Raw genomic sequence first — 10,180 nt, 5'->3', positions numbered from 1 at the left:
TATATATATATATATGCATGTATATTCATATTAAATCGGCTGTCGTTACAGACCTGCTGCCGTTTTTGTGAAGTGGTATTATGAAAGACTCCTTCCAGGCTGACAGAAAAACGCCATGTTTTAGTGACAAATTGAATAGAGTTGTTAAAGGCTCGCAGATGTTCTCAGCGCAGTTTTTAAGAAAACAGGTCGGAATATGATCAGGTCCACGCCTAAATTATACTTTTAAGGTTTTTAAATACTGACTTATAACATTTCTTATTTAATGCAAAGTAGCTACGATGCAAAACTGAGTACTTTACGTAAGCCCGTTCTTCTATACAGTTTAAAAGAATGTGACTTTTTGTTTTTCAATTTTTTAAGCTCTTTAGTGACCCATAATTGTGTTGGTTCTTCATGAACAATAATAAGTTTTGGCACATACTTTCGAAACAAATTGAAAACAGTATCATTAAAGTGCTCAACGCTACGCTCCACGTCATCTCTTTATATTGGCCAAGATAACTTTAAAAGTTCTTTGTTAATTTTCCTGAAATTTGCTTTCGCAAAAACATATCTAATACTTGAACTATACGACTTATTATTATGTATTACTCAAGAGCGGGATGGTATGCATCCTCTGGCAAAACTAGGAGATCGCACCGATTAATAGAGGCCTTCGGAACATCATCAACGTAAACGACATATATTTATTTGTTTGGGGCAAAGTTCAGCCATTTCCTTCAGAAATACATTGTAACTATCTCTAGATGAAACTGGTACAACATCGGTGTCAATGATGTTCCATGAAATGTGTGGCAGATTTAAATCACCCAAAACAATCATAGAATCGGATGCCGTAAGCATTGCATTTACGGTCTCAAGTAAATAAACTAGCTGCATATATACTGCTACGGCATAATTAGGAGGGATGTAGCAAAGAGCTAAATAAATATAACTCTTTCCAGCCTTTACACGTATATATTTAAATTCGGTATAGTCAATGACAGGAACACTAACTTCGTTGGATGGTATCGATGAATGCACCGCAAAAAGAACGCACTCCTGAATATTTGATATTCATTTGGAAGAATTTGGGAATTAAAAATATGAGGTTTGAGTCATGTTTCGGTCAAGGAAATAACATTATAATTGCAGCCAAAACCTTTTAAATATAAGTCAGTTAATTTGGTATTCAAACCTCTAACGTTTGATAGTAAATACTTAAATTAGACTTGCGAGTTAGTTTTTTGAATCCGAATTAAGATTAGAAATTTTAGCTACGTTGTTATTACTTTTATTAGGTTTATACTCAAACTCGCGAACAAACGCTCCGGTCGACCAAAATGAACTACTTAGTAGTGAATCAAAATCTTCGGCAGCTACATCAATTTTAAAAGACGAAATATCGCGATCGTATTTAAAATTGAATTTACGAATAAATACACCTTTAGTCGTAATTTAAGTCGATATGTATGACTTTATATCATCCGAAGAAATACCTTTAGCCAATCTAGAGACAAAGTTTGATCTTCTCGGAGGAATCACAACCAACTTTTTGGTAATGATATCTGATGTGCGGGGCTCCGAATTATTTGGAGGAACTAAGTTAGACAGTGCAGCTTCAGTTGTTGATGGGAACACTGTTAAATCAACGGTTTGATTGACGTTATTATTTTTAGATGTAGACCTAGGTGATATGGCTTTAGATAGCGGAGTTTCCAATGCCTGAGGGCATGGAGAAGAAAGATTAGTAAGTTCCAAGGACTGGGATGGAGGATTTTGCTGACTAGATTCAGTGACTATCTTTTTAAGTGGACTAATAACACACCTACCTTTATTTTCTCGGCTATCCTCAGAGTGTGGAGGGTTGTCGAGACATGTGAAAGACTTAAACATTTTTTCGTAATGCTTAAATTTCCCAATAAGAACCGACAGATTTTTCACGATCTCAGAAAAACCATTTCTGAACTGCCTAAAGAATTTAAATAAATCTACATCGGTTGATCTACATTTTTGACAAGACCCTTTCCCTCATTAATAGTGTCTAACACCCTACCGCTGAAACCAGCACATTTTATATGGGCAATCCCATCGCAGAGCGAGCATGACACATAGGAGTCTCTTTTAACGTGGCAATTGGAGTAAATACACGACATGTTTAAAATGATATTTATTTATAGGTTTTAGAAGCAATAAAGCAAAACAGTTTTGAAAACGATGTATCAATCAGAGAACCAATCAACTGGTAAATATCGGTTTGAAAGCTATGTAGCGAACAGTCTTAAATACACTGTATATTTGCCACCTAATAAACACAACGCAAACAGCTGTGACAAAGATGAACCAGCACAAATGACAAAAAGAGCAAAATTAATGTGCACAAACAAAAACAATTGTACAATAACAATATATTATATGAAACAAAACACTCGACACATGCAATTAAGAATATCAAGTTAAATTAATCAAATTTACAGGAAATTTTGATATTTTGCTTATCTTTAAATTGTGCACCAGACGTTTAATCACACTTTTTTTAATTTTTTACTTTATTAAGCGTAAACAGCTTTATAAAACACAAAATTTAAACAGAGCACAAAACAGCACAGCTTTGACGTTTGCGTAAAAGTTTAGTCAATTAGGTGTAGCTTTATCAAAATGTAGAATTGTTGAGTACTTTATACTTAAATTTAAACAAATAAAAAATTGTTTATGTACAAATGTCCAACCCGTGACGGCGGAATCGCCCTATATAAGAAAAAATATTTTTGTTTGTAAAATCAAAGTTAGACATTTGTTTGCATTGTCAATAGCTATGAAAAAATACCACTGGAAATATAATATCACATAATCGAAGTGGCCCGTTTCAGAAATTCTGACTCGTTTACATAAGACAATTTGAGACAAGACGATTGAGAATATGTCTTACTTGTCAAATTGTTGTGTAAAGTAGGCGTCCAGACAATTATAAAGACAACACATTTTTCAGCAACCGCGGTTAGTGTCGTTTGGCGTGAATTTCATATTATTTCCGAAAACATCCAAACACAAACCACTTTTTCATAATTCTGTGATTCTTTTCAATTTTGTCTTGCGTCTTTTACTCAAATTAACCAAGACGTGACCGAATTGTTCAATTTACTTCGAAAATCAAAGACAGAGACACTTTCCCCTGAAATTCGAACGATTTACAAACACATTCACAACTTTTTAGTCATCTCACCCACACACTTCCAAATCTTTTGTTCGAACGGTAAAAAAAAATCCCTTTGTTAGAGCTGCGTACCCGGTAATAATGCGTACTACAATAAGAATTCTATGTGTTAAAGCGAGCAAGCTAGAAACATCGGAGTTTTGATCACGATTCAATAATACAAGGTTGGATAACCAGGCAGTTGTCTCGCTCCCGCATTCTGCCTTAGCTTGTGTTGATCTCTTTTTTGATTTATGGAAACTACTACTAAAATACAAGGAGAAGTCTTGTCTTCGTATAAAAAGTTCAACAGGCAACACTGCCGATATTTTCATCGATTGTTTCATCGAAATTGATTTTCTTATTGCGCAAGTTCAAGTAAGCATGCAAAAAAATCAAAAAAATAATGGAACTATTTTGAATTAAAACAATTATTTACATATTTCTTTACAGAGTATGGGAGTTATTCAAAATTTTTATTCAATAACCTGCGTTTTACAGTAAGTGCAGCCGTTGCAAGTAAGTTTGACGTGCTGGGATCTCTGTGTGTCCGTCCACGTTTTGCTGGTGCAGTCCACTGGGAATTACAGCTGCAGCGATTTGTTTGGTGAAGTGTAAATATCAATAAAGTTTTTTCTTGTGCAGTCAGGATCACTTTGTGTGGCCGTTCACGTTCGCTGGTGCAGTTATTTTCTCCACTGCAACCTTTGGTTTGGTTGAGTGCAGCCTTTGCATACTTACAAGTTAGTATACCACCCCATAAAAGTGAAAGTGCAAATATTAATAAAAAATTGTTCATGTGCTGGTCAGGATCATTTGTATGTCCGACGTTCGCTGGTGAGCGTATTTTCACCACTGCAGCTTTGGTTTGGTCAAGTGGAGAATTTGCATACTTACAAGTTAGTATACCACCCCATAAAAGTGCAAATTTTAATAAAGATTTTTTCTTGTGCAGGTCAAGATCATTTGTGCGCCCGTCCACCAAATGTAATTCAATTTAAGATATTGAACATGTAATTTTTAAATGCAACAATTATAATATATATATATATATATAATATAATATAATAATTAATTATAATAATTATTAAAAGATTAATTTATATAAATTATATCAATTGCATCTTTACTATTTGTATATGGGTATTTCCATACGTCGCATACGTGACAGTCGTACGTTTCAATGTGATACAAAAAAAGAATACCATTTGTTTTCTTTAACTTTTTTGGGCCATTGTATAGCACATAATTAGCTCTATATTTAACCAAAAAATTAAAACAATCGAACTGCTTGGTCCTGAAATATAAGCATTTAAAGAGAGTCTCGTTACGTGACAAAAAATGGAAGTTGATTTTTTCATTTCTTACAAAATCGCGTCTGAAACGTCACGTGGCGTGGCGTCACGTGACACAAATTTCCATCGTTATATTTTTGTTAATATTACTTTTAAATGAATTTTTAACGCAAATAAAACATGTAATGTGGAACGATTTTCCCTGAAGATGGCACAACGCCGAAACCGGTTTGTCTCCAAACCAAATTTGACAAGGGATGACGGAAAATCGTTCCACATTACATCACACTCCTACCCTGTCGGAAACACTAACAACGAAAATGAGAATAAAACATGTATTTTATGTCGAATATAGTTTATATTTTGACTTTAGCGCAAATTCAGGGTAAATTTTTTGGAAATCTATGATTTATTATGTTTCAACTACATACGCCAAATTCGAACCAAATCGGACCATAAATAGGGTTTTTCGAAATACCTCGACCTTGGCGCCACCTAGGAAGACCATTTTACGCAGACATGATTCTACTTAAATAGTCAGTATATATTTTAAAAAGCAGACAAATCGGCCCGTAAATACGTTAGATATAAGACTTTTATTTTTTTTTGTCGTGGTGGACCTTCCGATGGAAACACCCATATTTCTTTATAATGCACACCGTCTTCAAAAACCAAAACTCAAAATAATACGTCTGTCAGAAAATGCGAAAAACTATTTCTTAGCACAAGATAATCATATGTACCAGGGCGAATTTACCTTAGGTTTTTTTACAAACTATAACAGAAATTTGCTCCAGCCGAAATTTTGAGTAGTGACTCTTTTGAAGACGGTGTGTGCTGTAGTCCCTTTGAATTAAGGATTTGGCTGAATTCCATTAATTTTGTTTAATATATACTGGAATTTTAATGAAACCATGGTTTATTTTAAATAATTGGGAAAATTTGCCGAAAAGATTTTTCTTTGGTCTGAATTTTATGTGAATAAACATGTTTAATATACCATAAAAAGTTAATTCATTATCAATTGTGTAGATCAGAAGAATCAGCTTTTTATATTTAATTCAATTTTTATACAAAAAACGCATTTCAGCACTACCAGACTACTTTTCCTACTACCTTTTCACAAAAGCGGATAAAATGGTTACCCGCCTTCTCTTTCCTTCTCAAATACAACCTTACAAGGTATTCGATTGACACAAATGTCAATATTTATCCAACCTTGTATTTTTGAATCATGTTTCAGCACTACCAGACTACTTTTCCAAATACCTTTTCACAAAAGGGGATAAAATGGTTACACGCCTTCTCTTTTCTTCTCAAATGCAACCTTACAAGGCAGTCGATTGCACAAATGTCAAAATTTATCCAACCTCTTATTATTGAATCAAGGTTTTGATGACAGTATACATACTGTGAAGAAATGTCACTGCGAAAATTTGGAAGGTAAGAATACGTATTTAACAATTTTATTTGATTATAATGTAATCTTTTCTTTCAGATTGCAAAACATCAGCTGACTAAGTCGCTCTAAAGGTATATATTGAGATTTTTCATATGTTTATAAATTTGTATTGACATTTTTTGTTTGTTTACAGATTTGGCATTCACCATCAGCACCTTGGACGCCAAAGGCACCTTTGAAGCCATCAGCACCAAAGTCATCACCTTAAAGGGCACCAATAATGGAATATTGCAGCTATATTGTTCGGTGAGTTTTATTGATTAAATACTAAAAAAACGGTTTCTCCAGTAAGCAATAAAAGTATAAACTGCAATGGAATGCCAGCCTTTGGCTACTCTCATATATGTAATACTTCTATATTGCTAGTACATTCAAAGTATATTCCCCAACATCAGAGTGCCGAAATATTGAAAAAAGAAAGAGAGATCCGATAAGAGAATGTACTCAAAATGACAATTTTACTTTTCAAAATTCAGGAGCATTTTCACAAATTCTTATTTGAAAACAACTCATATGAAAAATTATCAAAAAAAAATTTTGTAAATCTATGAGAAGCTCTGTGGCCGCTGGGGGTGGCAGAGGATAAAAATACCTGTTAGAGAAGGACTTGGCATGGACTTGGCATTAGGTGGTATTTCCAATTGGCGTCAATTAGCATAGAAGGGAGTCGAATAGCGTGCTTTATTGGATTCGGCCAACATAAATATAAAATACCATAATAATAAGTTTTGTCTTGGTTAGCAAAAGATCTTCTATCTTCCAATTTTTCAGATTTCTAAATAACAAAGAGCATTGGAGAAAGTCGACATATCGAGCCCTAACCGCGTAGATAATGTATATATTTTTTTTAATGTACTTTTTGATGCAGGTGCTCTAAGAGCATTTATGCGTCAAAAATTAAATTTGGAAAAAAGTTCGATTTTCGCGGCTGGGTCTCGATATACATGCGGTTGAAGGAAACATGAGACCGTCAAATTTATGTTTGTTTGTGGATTCCCTGAACCGCCGCTGTTATGACATGGCACTTCATTCTATGTAGTAGTTTACAAATACACACGTATACTTCTACAATCACAAAAATTTTCATAGGTTGTCTTTCTTTGATTTCGAATTTAGAACTCATTGCGATCATATTGTACTAGCAATATAGAAGTACTACATATATGGCTACTCTACAAGTGCACTACTTTTCCTACTACCTTTTCACAAAAGGGGATAAAATGGTTACCCCCCTTCTCTTTCCTTCTCAAATGCAACCTTACAAGGCAGTCGATTGCACAAATGTCAAAATTTATCCAACCTTGTATTATTGAATCATGACCATGACCATGTAATTTGTGACAGCTAAAATTTGACACTCCTTTATCTAGATTTGTATTTTGGAAGTAGGAGAACGGGTAAGAATGTGATCGCCTTTTGCGAAAACGGTAGTAGAAAAGTACTACAAAAAGTACGCAAAGTATACAATTAGAAGTAAAATGTGTATTATTTATTCTATGCGAATTTGCAATATATTTGGTGTTTTAATGGAAATACTAAACAATACATAAATATGTGCATTTTTTATTTAAGTTATTCATCATTTCCTGGAACCGACCATTCAGCTATGGAAAAACGAAAACTGCAGATCAATAGAACCTTTTATGCTCATTTCAACCATGCCAAAATTATTTGGCGCAAGTAAAAGATGAAGACGTTCTAGAAGGTTAAAGTTCAGTTTTTAGATTTTTTAAATATTAATATCTTATGAACTGTATAACCGATAAAAAAAACTAATGACGCCATCATAAAGATAATTAATTTGTCTTTCAGCTGATGTACATAATTTATAGCTTTTTGTATTTTTAAACCAAAACCACTAAAAAACAAACAAATGTTATTTTTTCATGAAATAATCTTTTTTAAAAAAAAAACTGCCTAATTAATGGTAAAGGAATTTATATTATTAGGAAAGTACAAGTTATTATCTTTAATTCGATATTACATATTTTATCATGATCTACTTTTGGGTTTCAACAATTTAGTGGTAATAAAAAATACAAATAAACAAAGCAAATAAACCTCTTAAACCTGCGCCAAATGGTGTCGTTGAAATCAGCATAAAAAGTTCTATCAATCGGCATTTTTGGTTATTTTATAGCTAAACGGTCACTATTCTACACTTGTTCTAGAAAATTACGCAAACGAAGGTGATGCCAACGAATATTTAGTATGAAGAATTTTTGGTTTTACTACTAATATCACTAGAAACTGTAGAGTAAGCAACATTCTGCACAAGTATAGGAGCCGATTTTATGTGTGGGAGCGAGAAGACTGTTTGTTTATTACAAAACCTTTCTATTATTGAATCATGATCATGGTTTTGATGACAGTATACATACTGTGAAGAAATGTCACTGCGAAAATTTTTAAAGTAAGAATACGAATTTAACAATTTTATTTGATTATAATGTAATATTTTCTTTCAGATTGCAAAACATCAGCGACTTAGCCACATTCTGAAGGTATATATTGAGATTTTTCATGTTTATTAATTTTAATTGACATTTTCGTTTGTTTAAAGCACCTTCAGCACCTTCAACGCCATCAGCACCTTGGACGCCAAAAGCGCCTTTGAAGCCACCAGCACCTTCAAAGTCATCACCACCTTAACCGGCGCCAATAATGGAATATTGCAGCTATATTGTTCGGTGAGTTTTATTGATTAAATACTAAAAAAACCGGTTTCTCCTGTAAGCAATAAAAGTGCAATGGAATGCCAGCCTTGGGAGTTATGATCAAAAATACTGAGGCGCCTGATCTAGTTTAGCCTAGTCAAAACTAGTTTGTCCTAAGATCGGGTTTGGCCGGTAACATATATAAACAACAAAATAAAGCTTAGGGTAAATATTAAAGAGTGCAGTAAAATGCAACTACCTAAATGTGTACATATATAAGTAAAAAGAAGTGCAGTGGAAATATATATGTATGTATATATATGTAAGTTAAGGACTGAAGGTCCTGAATAACTTAAATAATTAAAGGGCCAACTTGCCCTGGAATTGAAAAAGATAATTTGAACGTCATAATAGAAGCACTTTGTTGACATAAATAAATAGGCCTAATTTACAGTAGTAACACCCCGATGCAACTGCCGCTGCTTCGAGTTCTGCCGCCCTTTATAGCCTGTTCCGCAGCCGCTGTTCTACAGCCAGACATACGCGACGTCAGTGAGCCGCCTTGGCCTTGAATTCCCACAGGTAACCGTGTGAAATGAGATTATGCTGACACCGCTACAATGCCTAATGCATTGGCTCCGTTATACTAATGGTTGCGTAAGCATTAGCCAGAGGTATAACTGTGGCCGACGGTTCCCATAAGTGTGTGATAGCGTTGCGCAATATTGCTATTGCATGATATGGTGAAATGCACTTGGCCTTGACAAAGGTGTAGGATGTCAATTATGTTGTGAACCATAATTATGCTGACATGGCGCACGTGTATTGCTAGACTGTGGGAATGCCACATGTTGGGTGACGGCGGATGTGTTAACTCCTCCCCCTTTAAAGATCTGCGTCCCGCAGATCAGATAGACGTTCCTCGGTTTTTGAATTAGCCTTGTTGTCAATGTTCAATGGAGGTAGGTGTAACCTCGCCGTCTCATTGTCCATCTGGAGGATATAAGAACCATTAAGTGTATTTGAATTGTTACCTAATTTTACAATCCCTATAAAATTGTCAAGGAAAATGGTATCATCCTTGATGATGTCAACAGTGGAATCGTTACAGGTCGCGTAAGTACAACTTATTTGTCCTCCCTTGAGAAGACGAGTCAGGTAACTAGATTCTGGTAGCAGATCGAGTGATTTCCCTTCGCAGATCATGGTAGATCATGATGTTTATTGGTCAGGATTGTTTGATATGCCAATTCCACTCGGGCTCAGGTGATTAAATGTAGTTTATGTGACCTTTGGTGGGGACAACGTATAAGAGGAGTGTGTTGTTGTCGATCGATGGTTTGCTATATTCAATGGCTTCGATGGCGTTGCTGTATGGAGGAGCGCCGATCTCACTGACAAGCTGGTTGACTTCCTCTATACTCAGAATATTGGTGTTGACGACTCCTGCTTTAGCCATCTGACAAGCACGGATCAGTTCGTTGACGTCATCATTCAGGATAAAGATTTTATGCTGGACTTCTTGAGAAATCCTGTCCAAGTTCCTCTTGTTGATCACATCATTGGTGGCGACCACAATGCCATTGACCCT

At 34.8% G+C, this 10,180-nt stretch overlaps 2 long non-coding RNA genes across 2 annotated transcripts; both read left to right on the top strand.

The window, feature by feature from the left end:
- The first annotated feature begins 3,639 nt into the window (after positions 1–3,639).
- On the top strand, positions 3,640–4,206 carry LOC118752574. Its single transcript, XR_004994710.1, has 3 exons — positions 3,640–3,918; positions 3,986–4,074; positions 4,131–4,206. It is a non-coding gene; the product is annotated as an uncharacterized LOC118752574 (long non-coding RNA).
- Positions 4,207–5,457: 1,251 nt separating this feature from the next.
- LOC118752573 lies at positions 5,458–8,133 on the top strand. Its single transcript, XR_004994709.1, has 4 exons — positions 5,458–5,913; positions 5,969–6,003; positions 6,066–6,178; positions 8,104–8,133. It is a non-coding gene; the product is annotated as an uncharacterized LOC118752573 (long non-coding RNA).
- Positions 8,134–10,180: the final 2,047 nt, after the last annotated feature.

This window comes from Rhagoletis pomonella, unplaced genomic scaffold, assembly GCF_013731165.1.
Source record: "Rhagoletis pomonella isolate Grant_MI unplaced genomic scaffold, Rhpom_1.0 Rhpom_scaffold_01662, whole genome shotgun sequence".
In the NCBI taxonomy this organism is placed as follows: Eukaryota; Metazoa; Arthropoda; class Insecta; order Diptera; family Tephritidae; genus Rhagoletis; species Rhagoletis pomonella.
The sequence above is the reverse complement of the archived record's forward strand: the minus strand, read 5'-3'. Positions and strand labels throughout refer to the sequence as shown.